The sequence below is a fragment of the Rutidosis leptorrhynchoides genome, chromosome 3 (genome assembly GCF_046630445.1).
Source record: "Rutidosis leptorrhynchoides isolate AG116_Rl617_1_P2 chromosome 3, CSIRO_AGI_Rlap_v1, whole genome shotgun sequence".
NCBI lineage: Eukaryota > Viridiplantae > Streptophyta > Magnoliopsida > Asterales > Asteraceae > Rutidosis > Rutidosis leptorrhynchoides.
The window spans coordinates 80,929,771-80,944,154 of NC_092335.1; positions in this window are offsets into that span (position 1 = coordinate 80,929,771).

A 14,384-nucleotide genomic window follows, 5' to 3' on the forward strand; every position below is an offset into this window, starting at 1 on the left:
ACACGGTGAACATTTGAGAAAGGTGTTAGAAGTATTGAGGAAGGAAGAATTGTACGCTAAGTTTTCAAAGTGTGCATTTTGGTTGGAAGAAGTTCAATTCCTCGGTCACATAGTGAACAAAGAAGGTATTAAGGTGGATCCGGCAAAGATAGAAACTGTTGAAAAGTGGGAAACCCCGAAAACTCCGAAACACATACGCCAGTTTTTAGGACTAGCTGGTTACTACAGAAGGTTCATCCAAGACTTTTCCAGAATAGCAAAACCCTTAACTGCATTAACGCATAAAGGGAAGAAATTTGAATGGAATGATGAACAAGAGAAAGCGTTTCAGTTATTGAAGAAAAAGCTAACTACGGCACCTATATTGTCATTGCCTGAAGGGAATGATGATTTTGTGATTTATTGTGATGCATCAAAGCAAGGTCTCGGTTGTGTATTAATGCAACGAACGAAGGTGATTGCTTATGCGTCTAGACAATTGAAGATTCACGAACAAAATTATACGACGCATGATTTGGAATTAGGCGCGGTTGTTTTTGCATTAAAGACTTGGAGGCACTACTTATATGGGGTCAAAAGTATTATATATACCGACCACAAAAGTCTTCAACACATATTTAATCAGAAACAACTGAATATGAGGCAGCGTAGGTGGATTGAATTATTGAATGATTACGACTTTGAGATTCGTTACCACCCGGGGAAGGCAAATGTGGTAGCCGATGCCTTGAGCAGGAAGGACAGAGAACCCATTCGAGTAAAATCTATGAATATAATGATTCATAATAACATTACTACTCAAATAAAGGAGGCGCAACAAGGAGTTTTAAAAGAGGGAAATTTAAAGGATGAAATACCCAAAGGATCGGAGAAGCATCTTAATATTCGGGAAGACGGAACCCGGTATAGGGCTGAAAGGATTTGGGTACCAAAATTTGGAGATATGAGAGAAATGGTACTTAGAGAAGCTCATAAAACCAGATACTCAATACATCCTGGAACGGGGAAGATGTACAAGGATCTCAAGAAACATTTTTGGTGGCCGGGTATGAAAGCCGATGTTGCTAAATACGTAGGAGAATGTTTGACGTGTTCTAAGGTCAAAGCTGAGCATCAGAAACCATCAGGTCTACTTCAACAACCCGAAATCCCGGAATGGAAATGGGAAAACATTACCATGGATTTCATCACTAAATTGCCAAGGACTGCAAGTGGTTTTGATACTATTTGGGTAATAGTTGATCGTCTCACCAAATCAGCACACTTCCTACCAATAAGAGAAGATGACAAGATGGAGAAGTTAGCACGACTGTATTTGAAGGAAGTCGTCTCCAGACATGGAATACCAATCTCTATTATCTCTGATAGGGATGGCAGATTTATTTCAAGATTCTGGCAGACATTACAGCAAGCATTAGGAACTCGTCTAGACATGAGTACTGCCTATCATCCACAAACTGATGGGCAGAGCGAAAGGACGATACAAACGCTTGAAGACATGCTACGAGCATGTGTTATTGATTTCAGAAACAGTTGGGATCGACATCTACCGTTAGCAGAATTTTCCTACAACAACAGCTACCATTCAAGCATTGAGATGGCGCCGTTTGAAGCACTTTATGGTAGAAAGTGCAGGTCTCCGATTTGTTGGAGTGAGGTGGGGGATAGACAGATTACGGGTCCGGAGATTATACAAGAAACTACCGAGAAGATCATCCAAATTCAACAACGGTTGAAAACCGCCCAAAGTCGACAAAAGAGCTACGCTGACATTAAAAGAAAAGATATAGAATTTGAAATTGGAGAGATGGTCATGCTTAAAGTTGCACCTTGGAAAGGCGTTGTTCGATTTGGTAAACGAGGGAAATTAAATCCAAGGTATATTGGACCATTCAAGATTATTGATCGTGTCGGACCAGTAGCTTACCGACTAGAGTTACCTCAACAACTCGCGGCTGTACATAACACTTTCCACGTCTCGAATTTAAAGAAATGTTTTGCTAAAGAAGATCTCACTATTCCGTTAGATGAAATCCAAATCAACGAAAAACTTCAATTCATCGAAGAACCCGTCGAAATAATGGATCGTGAGGTTAAAAGACTTAAGCAAAACAAGATACCAATTGTTAAGGTTCGATGGAATGCTCGTAGAGGACCCGAGTTCACCTGGGAGCGTGAAGATCAGATGAAGAAGAAATACCCGCATCTATTTCCAGAAGATTCGTCAACACCTTCAACAGCTTAAAATTTCGGGACGAAATTTATTTAACGGGTAGGTACTGTAGTGACCCGAACTTTTCCATGTTTATATATATTAATTGAGATTGATATTTACATGATTAAATGTTTCCAACATGTTAAGAAATCAAACTTGTTAAGACTTGATTAATTGAAATAGGTTTCATATAGACAATTGACCACCCAAGTTGACCGGTGATTCACGAACGTTAAAACTTGTAAAAAAACTATATGATGACATATATATGGTTATATATATAGTTAACATGATATTATGATAAGTAAACATATCATTAATTATATTAACAATGAACTACATATGTAAAAACAAGACTACTAACTTAATGATTTTGAAACGAGACATATATGTAACGTTTATCGTTGTAACGACATTTAATGTATATATATCATATTAAGAGATATTCGTACATCATAATATCATGATAATATAATAATTTAAAATCTCTTTTGATATTATAAACATTGGGTTAACAACATTTAACAAGATCGTTAACCTAAAGGTTTCAAAACAACACTTACATGTAACGACTAACGATGACTTAACGACTCAGTTAAAATGTATATACATGTAGTGTTTTAATATGTATTTATACACTTTTGAAAGACTTCAATACACTTATCAAAATACTTCTACTTAACAAAAATGCTTACAATTACATTCTCGTTCAGTTTCATCAACAACTCTACTCGTATGCACCCGTATTCGTACTCGTACAATACACAGCTTTTAGATGTATGTACTATTGGTATATACACTCCAATGATCAGCTCTTAGCAGCCCATGTGAGTCACCTAACACATGTGGGAACCATCATTTGGCAACTAGCATGAAATATCTCATAAGATTACAAAAATATGAGTAATCATTCATGACTTATTTACATGAAAACAAAATTACATATCCTTTATATCTAATCCATACACCAACGACCAAAAACACCTACAAAAACTTTCATTCTTCAATTTTCTTCATCTAATTGAACTCTATCAAGTTCTATCTTCAAGTTCTAAGTGTTCTTCATAAATTCCAAAAGTTCTAGTTTCATAAAATCAAGAATACTTTCAAGTTTGCTAGCTCACTTCCAATCTTGTAAGGTGATCATCCAACCTCAAGAAATCTTTGTTTCTTACAGTAGGTTATCATTCTAATACAAGGTAATAATCATATTCAAACTTTGGTTCAATTTCTATAACTATAACAATCTTATTTCAAGTGATGATCTTACTTGAACTTGTTTTCGTGTCATGATTTTGCTTCAAGAACTTTGAGCCATCCAAGGATCCATTGAAGCTAGATCCATTTTTCTCTTTTCCAGTAGGTTCATCCAAGGAACTTAAGGTAGTAATGATGTTCATAACATCATTCGATTCATACATATAAAGCTATCTTATTCGAAGGTTTAAACTTGTAATCACTAGAACATAGTTTAGTTAATTCTAAACTTGTTCGCAAACAAAAGTTAATCCTTCTAACTTGACTTTTAAAATCAAATAAACACATGTTCTATATCTATATGATATGCTAACTTAATGATTTAAAACTTGGAAACACGAAAAACACCGTAAAACCGGATTTACGCCGTCGTAGTAACACCGCGGGCTGTTTTGGGTTAGTTAATTAAAAACTATGATAAACTTTGATTTAAAAGTTGTTATTCTGAGAAAATGATTTTTATTATGAACATGAAACTATATCCAAAAATTATGGTTAAACTCAAAGTGGAAGTATGTGTTCTAAAATGGTCATCTAGACGTTGTTCTTTCGACTGAAATGACTACCTTTACAAAAACGACTTGTAACTTATTTTTCCGACTATAAACCTATACTTTTTCTGTTTAGATTCATAAAATAGAGTTCAATATGAAATCATAGCAATTTGATTCACTCAAAACGGATTTAAAATGAAGAAGTTATGGGTAAAACAAGATTGGATAATTTTTCTCATTTTAGCTACGTGAAAATTGGTAACAAATCTATTCCAACCATAACTTAATTAACTTGTATTGTATATTATGTAATCTTGAGATACCATAGACACGTATACAATGTTTCGACCTATCATGTCGACACATCTATATATATTTCGGAACAACCATAGACACTCTATATGTGAATGTTGGAGTTAGCTATACAGGGTTGAGGTTGATTCCAAAATATATATAGTTTGAGTTGTGATCAATACTGAGATACGTATACACTGGGTCGTGGATTGATTCAAGATAATATTTATCGATTTATTTCTGTACATCTAACTGTGGACAACTAGTTATAGGTTACTAACGAGGACAGCTGACTTAATAAACTTAAAACATCAAAATATATTAAAAGTTTTGTAAATATATTTTGAACATACTTTAATATATATGTATATATTGTTATAGGTTCGTGAATCAACAGTGGCCAAGTCTTACTTCCCGACGAAGTAAAAATCTGTGAAAGTGAGTTATAGTCCCACTTTTAAAATCTAATATTTTTGGGATGAGAATACATGCAGGTTTTATAAATGATTTACAAAATAGACACAAGTACGTGAAACTACATTCTATGGTTGAATTATCGAAATCGAATATGCCCCTTTTTATTAAGTCTGGTAATCTAAGAATTAGGGAACAGACACCCTAATTGACGCGAATCCTAAAGATAGATCTATTGGGCCTAACAAACCCCATCCAAAGTACCGGATGCTTTAGTACTTCGAAATTTATATCATATCCGAAGGGTGTCCCGGAATGATGGGGATATTCTTATATATGCATCTTGTTATTGTCGGTTACCAGGTGTTCACCATATGAATGATTTTTATCTCTATGTATGGGATGTGTATTGAAATATGAAATCTTGTGGTCTATTGTTACGATTTGATATATATAGGTTAAACCTATAACTCACCAACATTTTTGTTGACGTTTAAAGCATGTTTATTCTCAGGTGAATATTAAGAGCTTCCGCTGTTGCATACTAAAATAAGGACAAGATTTGGAGTCCATGTTTGTATGATATTGTGTAAAAACTGCATTCAAGAAACTGATTTCGATGTAACATATTTGTATTGTAAACCATTATGTAATGGTCGTGTGTAAACAGGATATTTTAGATTATCATTATTTGATAATCTACGTAAAGCTTTTTAAACCTTTATTTATGAAATAAAGGTTATGGTTTGTTTTAAAAATGAATGCAGTCTTTGAAAAACGTCTCATATAGAGGTCAAAACCTCGCAACGAAATCAATTAATATGGAACGTTTTTAATCAATAAGAACGGGACATTTCAATTTCCTTCAAAATAGTCAAATGGAACAAGTTAATCATACAGAATATTAAGAGTAGTTAATAGTATTTCGTAGCATAATATGAACTCATTTATAAAAGCTTTTTCTTCATATTAGCGTTTTATAAGTTTAAATTCGGGTAGTACCTACCCGTTAAGTTCACACTTAGTAGCTAATATACAATTCAACTACTACAATTCTATATGAAAAACTGATTGTAATAATATTTCGCGTTCAAACTTTTATACAATATTTTACAAACTTACAATACCGCTTATTTTACATAAAGCATGAAATATAGCACACAATAACTTTGATACAAGATAGTTGTGAAGATAATTCTAGCTAGTATACAAGTCGTTCAGCAAAGGCAATAAAGACACGTAATTCATACGTCCAGAAACAAGTCATGCATTCTGGTTTTACTAGGACTACTTCCCATCCTTGGTCTTGTGGAACATAACCGTTATGGCCGTTGATAAGACAGCGTGTTGTAACGTCGTCAAAGGGACGAGGGTTACGTAATGACCAACAGTCTCGTAATAACCTAAAAACCTCATTTCTTACCCCAATTACCGACTCCGTCACTTGTGGGAACGTTTTGTTTAATAGTTGTAGCCCGATGTTCTTGTTCTCACTTTGGTGAGAAGCGAACATTACTAACCCGTAAGCATAACATGCTTCTTTATGTTGCATGTTAGCCGCTTTTTCTAAATCACGAAGCCCTATATTCGGATATACTGAGTCAAAATAATTTCTTAACCCGTTGCGTAAAATAGCATTTGGGTTCCCCGCAATATATGCGTCAAAGTAAACACATCGTAACTTATGGATTTCCCAATGTGATATCCCCCATCTTTCGAACGAAAGCCTTTTATAAACCAAGGCATTCTTGGAACGTTCTTCGAATGTCTTACAAACTGATCTCGCCTTAAATAGTTGTGCCGAGGAATTCTGACCGACTCTAGACAAGATTTCATCAATCATGTCTCCGGGTAGGTCTCTTAAAATATTGGGTTGTCTATCCATTTTGTGTTTTTATACTGTAAAATAGACAAGAGTTAGATTCATAAAAAAAATACTTATTAATACAAGCAATTTTTACATATATCATAAAGCATAAGCACACTATATTACATATATTACACCACACGAATACAACTATCTTATTCCGACTCGCTCGTTTCTTCTTTTCGGTTTTGGTTCGTTTTGCCAAGTTTCTAGGGATATATGATGTTCCCCTAATACGAGCCGTCGTTGTCCACATTGGTTTAGAAAAACCTGGTGGTTTACAGGTTCCCGGGTCATTGTTACAACTTAAGGACTTCGGGGGTTGACGATACATATAAAGTTCATCGGGGTTGGAATTAGATTTCTCTATTTTTATGCCCTTTTCCTAATTATTTTCTTTTGCCTTTTTAAATTCAGTTGGGGTAATTTCTATAACATCATCGGAATTCTCGCCGGAATCCGATTCATCGGAGAATTGGTAATCCTCCCAATATTTTGCTTCCTTGGCGGAAACACCATTGACCATAATTAACCTTGGTCGGTTGGTTGAGGATTCTCTTTTACTTAACCGTTTTATTATTTCCCCCACCGGTTCTATTTCTTCTTCCGGTTCCGATTCTTCTTCCGGTTTCGATTCTTCTTCCGGTTCCGACTCTTCTTCCGGTTCCTCTTCGGGAACTTGTGAATCAGTCCACGAATCATTCCAATTTACATTTGACTCTTCATTACTATTAGGTGAGTCAATGGGACTTGTTCTAGAGGTAGACATCTATCACATAATATCAAACACGTTAAGAGATTAATATATCACATAATATTCATATGTTAAAAATATATAGTTTCCAACAAAAATGTTAAGCAATCATTTTTAAAGAAAACACGGTCGAAGTCCAGACTCACTAATGCATCCTAACAAACTCGATAAGACACACTAATGCAAATTTTCTGGTCCTCTAAGACCAACGCTCGGATACCAACTGAAATGTCCCGTTCTTATTGATTAAAAACGTTCCATATTAATTGATTTCGTTGCGAGGTTTTGACCTCTATATGAGACGTTTTTCAAAGACTGCATTCATTTTTAAAACAAATCATAACCTTTATTTCATAAATAAAGGTTTAAAAAGCTTTACGTAGATTATCAAATAATGATAATCTAAAATATCCTGTTTACACACGACCATTACATAATGGTTTACAATACAAATATGTTACATCGAAATCAGTTTTTTTGAATGCAGTTTTTACACAATATCATACAAACATGGACTCCAAATCTTGTCCTTATTTTAGTATGCAACAGCGGAAGCTCTTAGTACTCACCTGAGAATAAACATGCTTTAAACGTCAACAAAAATGTTGGTGAGTTATAGGTTTAACCTATATATATCAAATCATAACAATAGACCACAAGATTTCATATTTCAATACACATCCCATACATAGAGATAAAAATCATTCATATGGTGAACACCTGGTAACCGACATTAACAAGATGCATATATATAAGAATATCCCCATCATTCCGGGACACCCTTCGGATATGATATAAATTTCGAAGTACTAAAGCATCCGGTACTTTGGATGGGGTTTGTTAGGCCCAATAGATCTATCTTTAGGATTCGCGTCAATTAGGGTGTCTGTTCCCTAATTCTTAGATTACCAGACTTAATAAAAAGGGGCATATTCGATTTCGATAATTCAACCATAGAATGTAGTTTCACGTACTTGTGTCTATTTTGTAAATCATTTATAAAACCTGCATGTATTCTCATCCCAAAAATATTAGATTTTAAAAGTGGGACTATTACTCACTTTCACAGATTTTTACTTCATCGGGAAGTAAGACTTGGCCACTGGTTGATTCACGAACCTATAACAATATATACATATATATCAAAGTATGTTCAAAATATATTTACAACACTTTTAATATATTTTGATGTTTTAAGTTTATTAAGTTAGCTGTCCTCGTTAGTAACCTACAACTAGTTGTCCACAGTTAGATGTACAGAAATAAATCGATAAATATTATCTTGAATCAATCCACGACCCAGTGTATACGTATCTCAGTATTGATCACAACTCAAACTATATATATTTTGGAATCAACCTCAACCCTGTATAGCTAACTCCAACATTCACATATAGAGTGTCTATGGTTGTTCCGAAATATATATAGATGTGTCGACATGATAGGTCGAAACATTGTATACGTGTCTATGGTATCTCAAGATTACATAATATACAATACAAGTTGATTAAGTTATGGTTGGAATAGATTTGTTACCAATTTTCACGTAGCTAAAATGAGAAAAATTATCCAATCTTGTTTTACCCATAACTTCTTCATTTTAAATCCGTTTTGAGTGAATCAAATTGCTATGGTTTCATATTGAACTCTATTTTATGAATCTAAACAGAAAAAGTACAGGTTTATAGTCGGAAAAATAAGTTACAAGTCGTTTTTGTAAAGGTAGTCATTTCAGTCGAAAGAACGACGTCTAGATGACCATTTTAGAAAACATACTTCCACTTTGAGTTTAACCATAATTTTTGGATATAGTTTCATGTTCATAATAAAAATCATTTTCTCAGAATAACAACTTTTAAATCAAAGTTTATCATAGTTTTTAATTAACTAACCCAAAACAGCCCGCGGTGTTACTACGACGGCGTAAATTCGGTTTTACGGTGTTTTTCGTGTTTCCAGGTTTTAAATCATTAAGTTAGCATATCATATAGATATAGAACATGTGTGTATTTAATTTTAAAAGTCAAGTTAGAAGGATTAACTTTTGTTTGCGAACAAGTTTAGAATTAACTAAACTATGTTCTAGTGATTACGAGTTTAAACCTTCGAATAAGATAGTTTTATATATATGAATCGAATGATGTTATGAACATCATTACTACCTCAAGTTTAGTAGGTAAACCTACTGGAAGTGACAAGAAATGATCTAGCTTCAGAGGATCTTGGATGGCTTGAAAGTTCTTGAAGTAGGATCATGACACAAAAACAAGTTCAAGTAAGATTTTTACTCGAATTAAGATAGTTTATAGTTATAGAAATTGAATCAAAGTTTGAATATGAATATTACCTTGAATAAGAAAGATAACCTACTGTATATAACAAAGGTTTCTTGATCTTAGATGATTACTTGGAATGGATTAGAAAGCTTAGAAGTAAATTAGTAAACTTGAAGGGATTTTTGAAGTGTTCTTGAAGTGTTCTTCCTATGATGATTATAGCTTGATTCTTGAAGTGATTTTTGATGAAGATGATGATTAACTACTGGAAAAATACGTTCATAATAGTGTGTGTGTGTTGAGAGAGAATTAGAAAGAGAATTGGAAGTGAAATGGAGTGAATGATGAGTGGTAATTGGTGAGTGGTGAGTGGGGTTAAAAGGAGTTCTAGTTAGTTGACTAGCTCATGGTAGAAGTTAAAATTGATTAGTCATACATGACATAATCAAGAGTGGAATCCCATGCTAGTTCCTATTGGTATATACTCATAGTAAGTACGTTTTGAAGCTGTGTATAATACGGGTAAGAATACGACTAGAATTCTTGATGAAAGAAAAGAATGGAAAAGTAATTGTAACCATTTTCGTTAAGTATGAGTGTTTTGATATATGTCTTGAAGTCTTCCAAAAGTATTTTAATACATCTAAATACACTACATGTATATACATTTTAACTGAGTCGTTAAGTCATCGTTAGTCGTTACATGTAAGTGTTGTTTTGAAACCTTTAAGTTAACGATCTCAATTAATGTTGTTAACCCATTGTTTATTATATCTAATGAGATGTTAAATTATTATATTATCATGATATTATGATATATTAATATATCTTAATATGATATATATACATTTAAATGTCGTTACAACGATAATCGTTACATATATGTCTCGTTTCGAAATCCTTAAGTTAGTAGTCTTGTTTATATGTATATAACTCATTGTTAATATACTTATGGAGATACTTACTTATCATAATCTCATGTTAACCATATGTATATCCATATATATATCGTCATGTCGTTTTTACAAGTTTTAACGTTCGTGAATCGCCGGTCAACTTGGGTGGTCAATTGTCTATATGAAACATATTTCAATTAATCAAGTCTTAACAAGTTTGATTTCTTAACATGTTGGAAACATTTAATCATGTAAATATCAATCTCAATTAATATATATAAACATGGAAAAGTTCGGGTCACTACATTTGAGTGACCCGTGTAAGGAAGTCAAAGTCATGTAACCTCCTCTCATGCTTGCAGAGATAGTTTCTACCCTTTTTAGAAGACGGTTTGTCTGATCTTGCTCTTATAATAAATAACAAGCCACTTGAATAATAGAACAGAAACCTCAGAAGCATCCTTGAACTCAAAATAAAAGAGAGGTTTTCTTGAGGACAAGCAAAGTCTAAGTGTGGGATATTTGATATCGGCCAAAAAAATCACGTTTTTACCTCTGATATTGAGCCCTAAAACCATAAAGTTCCAAAATTTATCGCCAAAATAATCACTTTGTTGGTTGATTTAGTAGATTTAGTCATTACAAAGGCTATGTTTCAAGAATCACTAAGAACGGATGAGAAACGAGGAAAAATGAGCAAAACCGGCTAAGACGATTAACTCGCGTTTAAATAACTTATTTTATAATTTTTAAAAAGTTTAATTACTTAATCTCATGTTGTAGGATATTCAATTAAGAACGCATGGGCACAAGAATCGTCAAAAACGGAGCTAAAACGAAGATTCTAGAGCGAAAACAGTGAAAGATCCAGTAGACCCCTTGCCAAACGGCTTGCCATAATGGAAAACGGCATGCCAGCAAACGGGCATCAAAAACGGTCTTGGCAAACGGCTTGCCAAATCCCCTGCCAAACGGCCAGCCAGCCATTTGCCAGGAAAATTTTGCCTATTTAAGGAGCTTTTTGCATTCATTTCAACACACACCAATTCTTCACTTCTCTCTCAAATATCTCTCTATAGTCGCTCTCTAGTGATCTATAGGAGATTAGTTCTCTCTCTAATTTCTCTCTGTAGATTCTAGAGAGAGAAAAGTACAGAGATTAGGAAATGTAATTATCTCTCTATTGTCGCTCTCTAGTGATCAATAGGAGATTAGTATGTAGTTAGTAGTAGAAGCTATCAAGCATTGTAACGCTATGGATATTATGAAGAAATACAAGTGTTATTCTGCCGACATTATACGGTAATATCTATCCTTTCTTTTATTAATTTATTATAATATTCTTGTTAGATATTTGTGATTTATTAATATTAGAAATGCTTGTTGCCATGATGTGTGGGTAATTGCTTGATTGTTTTCCATGATTTAATAATGTTAGTTAGGGATGATTATCGTTTCGTACTCGCTTTCTGTCTATGATATTAAACCTCGTTATTATCGTCCTTCCACCAATAAACGTGATTAAAACCTATTATAAAGTCGACATTATAAAGGTAATTAATTATTTGTGTTTATACATTGGTCAAGGTATGAACCCATCGGAAATACTATAAAGTACATGGGAAATTACCATAGGACCAGATCAAGACATTGGTCAAGAGTATAAGACTCGAGGAAATACTGTTGCAACAGTAGAGTACAGTGTTGATGTACTATAGGACCACTTGAGCATGGTCAAGGTTAGAAGCTATGGAACCACTATAAGTCTAGTACATGGTGGATAACTAAGGGATTTATTGGGTAGATTTAAGTAAGGGCCGGTTTAAGTCATAAATGGGAATTTAACGCACTACAATACAAACTAAGCTTATAAATCTTTAAGGATGACTGAGAACCATCAGAGGTTCTAATTTGTCTACAAACCCTTAGATTTTACCAAGCCATTGACAGAAAGGAATTCGAAACACAATCATAACCACTCACTTGGGTGATACACTAAGGTGTTAAGAAAGGTTGGATATTATCTATATAAGGCTATGCTACTTTATTCGTGCGCTCAAGGTATGCATTGCATCCAAGATGGGTCGCTTATATTCTTAAACCGGATAAAGCGTCAGGAGTTGAGCATAGCCCATCCGATCAGAATCTTTAAAGCCTAGTTCCTCGTGACTTGCTAATCGGGAAATCGCTTAGTAGGGAATCTAGTGTTCACACTGAGGTATATCTATCCAATGAGTGTCTCGCAATCATCCCGACACTACGTTATCTTAAATCATGGTGAACTACGTCTTCTCTGTCCTTAGTTGTTGCATGCTAGCTAGCTTATTTTAATTATATTGCTTTAATATTTTAAATACAATTATAAATCAAATCAACTCAACTATTGCCTTTACACAATTTGATATTCCGGAAAAAAGTGGTGTCTAGAATAAACCGGTTGGACTTGGTTGTTGGATTTTCCGAACAGTCGCCAATTTATTGGGACCAAAAGGATCCTGCCTCTCCACACAAGGTGTACCTGACCACTAGTCTTGGATACTGAATTGTGTACAAACCCCATCTTAATTACTAAATTATCTAAATAAGCTCCGTTTCAAATTCGACCGCTCAAGGAACGACCCTTGGTCATATTTGCCCTTGCTAACCCATAGGAAGGAATAATAGATTTAGGCCCATCACATATAAATTAAACAATCAACTTCTTCTGTTGATATCCTGAATTGACGTTTTGCGACCTAACGACACCGCATAAATAAAACCGTCCGTTTCGGGCATATCAATCTTCTAGTCCCATGCTGTCATTTAGAGGGAAATGATGATATTTTCCTGATCCCCTAAGTTTACAATATTTACATTAATTTAATTTAATTTCTAACAAGCAATGGCCTCGAGATACATACGAAATTTCTCAAGTTACTCCAACCGTTTCGTATTCCAGAAGAATCCTCCATAGAAACTTATGACAATGGAAGCTTTGAATTCCATTTGACAGACGAACACCTTTCTTCAGAATCTAAGATGGTGATGGATGAAGTAATATCAATCCCATCATCGCGTGAAATTTATGTGCATGTTACGTGGCCTAATGAAATGTTGAATCGATACGATACTCTTACATTTCTTAGCCATTTACAAACGGGTGACTTTTTAGAGTCCGTATCACTATATGAATGTCTAGATGTTTCGTCCAAGGAAGAAATGTTAGGGCCTAAAGATATGTGGTACGTCATGCTACTTTCATATTAATTATTACTACTAAACCTAAAGACGACCAGTTTCACGTTTTGTTTATAATGTGCCATTTTTTTTTTTAGTTTATACTTGTCAAGAATCAAAGATTAAAGATTGTAATTTGTTTATTGAATGCAAATAATCAGTTACAAATATTTCTCATAGTTTTAGTTACAAGAAATTATGTCTTATATACACATATTTGACTAACAGCTAATTCTTGAATTGGGTAGGCTCCAAACCAATTTGACTAACAGCTAATTCTTGAATTGGGTAGGCTCCAAACCATCTTTTGGAACCCCCATGGCATTTGAGGAAAGTTTGAAACAGATAGCAAACTTGACCCGTTATTCTTGGCAGTTTCTTGATCTCTAAAACGGGAAATGATGACATTAAAATCTGATCCCAAAAGGTTAAATTACCAAACAAGGTAATTTAACTTTTTCTAGTGTTGTATTCTAACACTCCCCTCAAGTTGAATAATGTGATTTTCAATATTCAACTTGCTAAGCACTTCACTAAATAATCTTCCATTGACTGACTTGGTGAGAATATCGGCTAGTTGGTCTTCTGATCTGATAGATGGAAGAGAGATAATTTCGCCATCTAGCTTTTCTCGAATAAAATGTCGGTCTATCTCCACATGCTTGGTTCTGTCGTGCTGAACTGAATTTTCTGAAATGGCA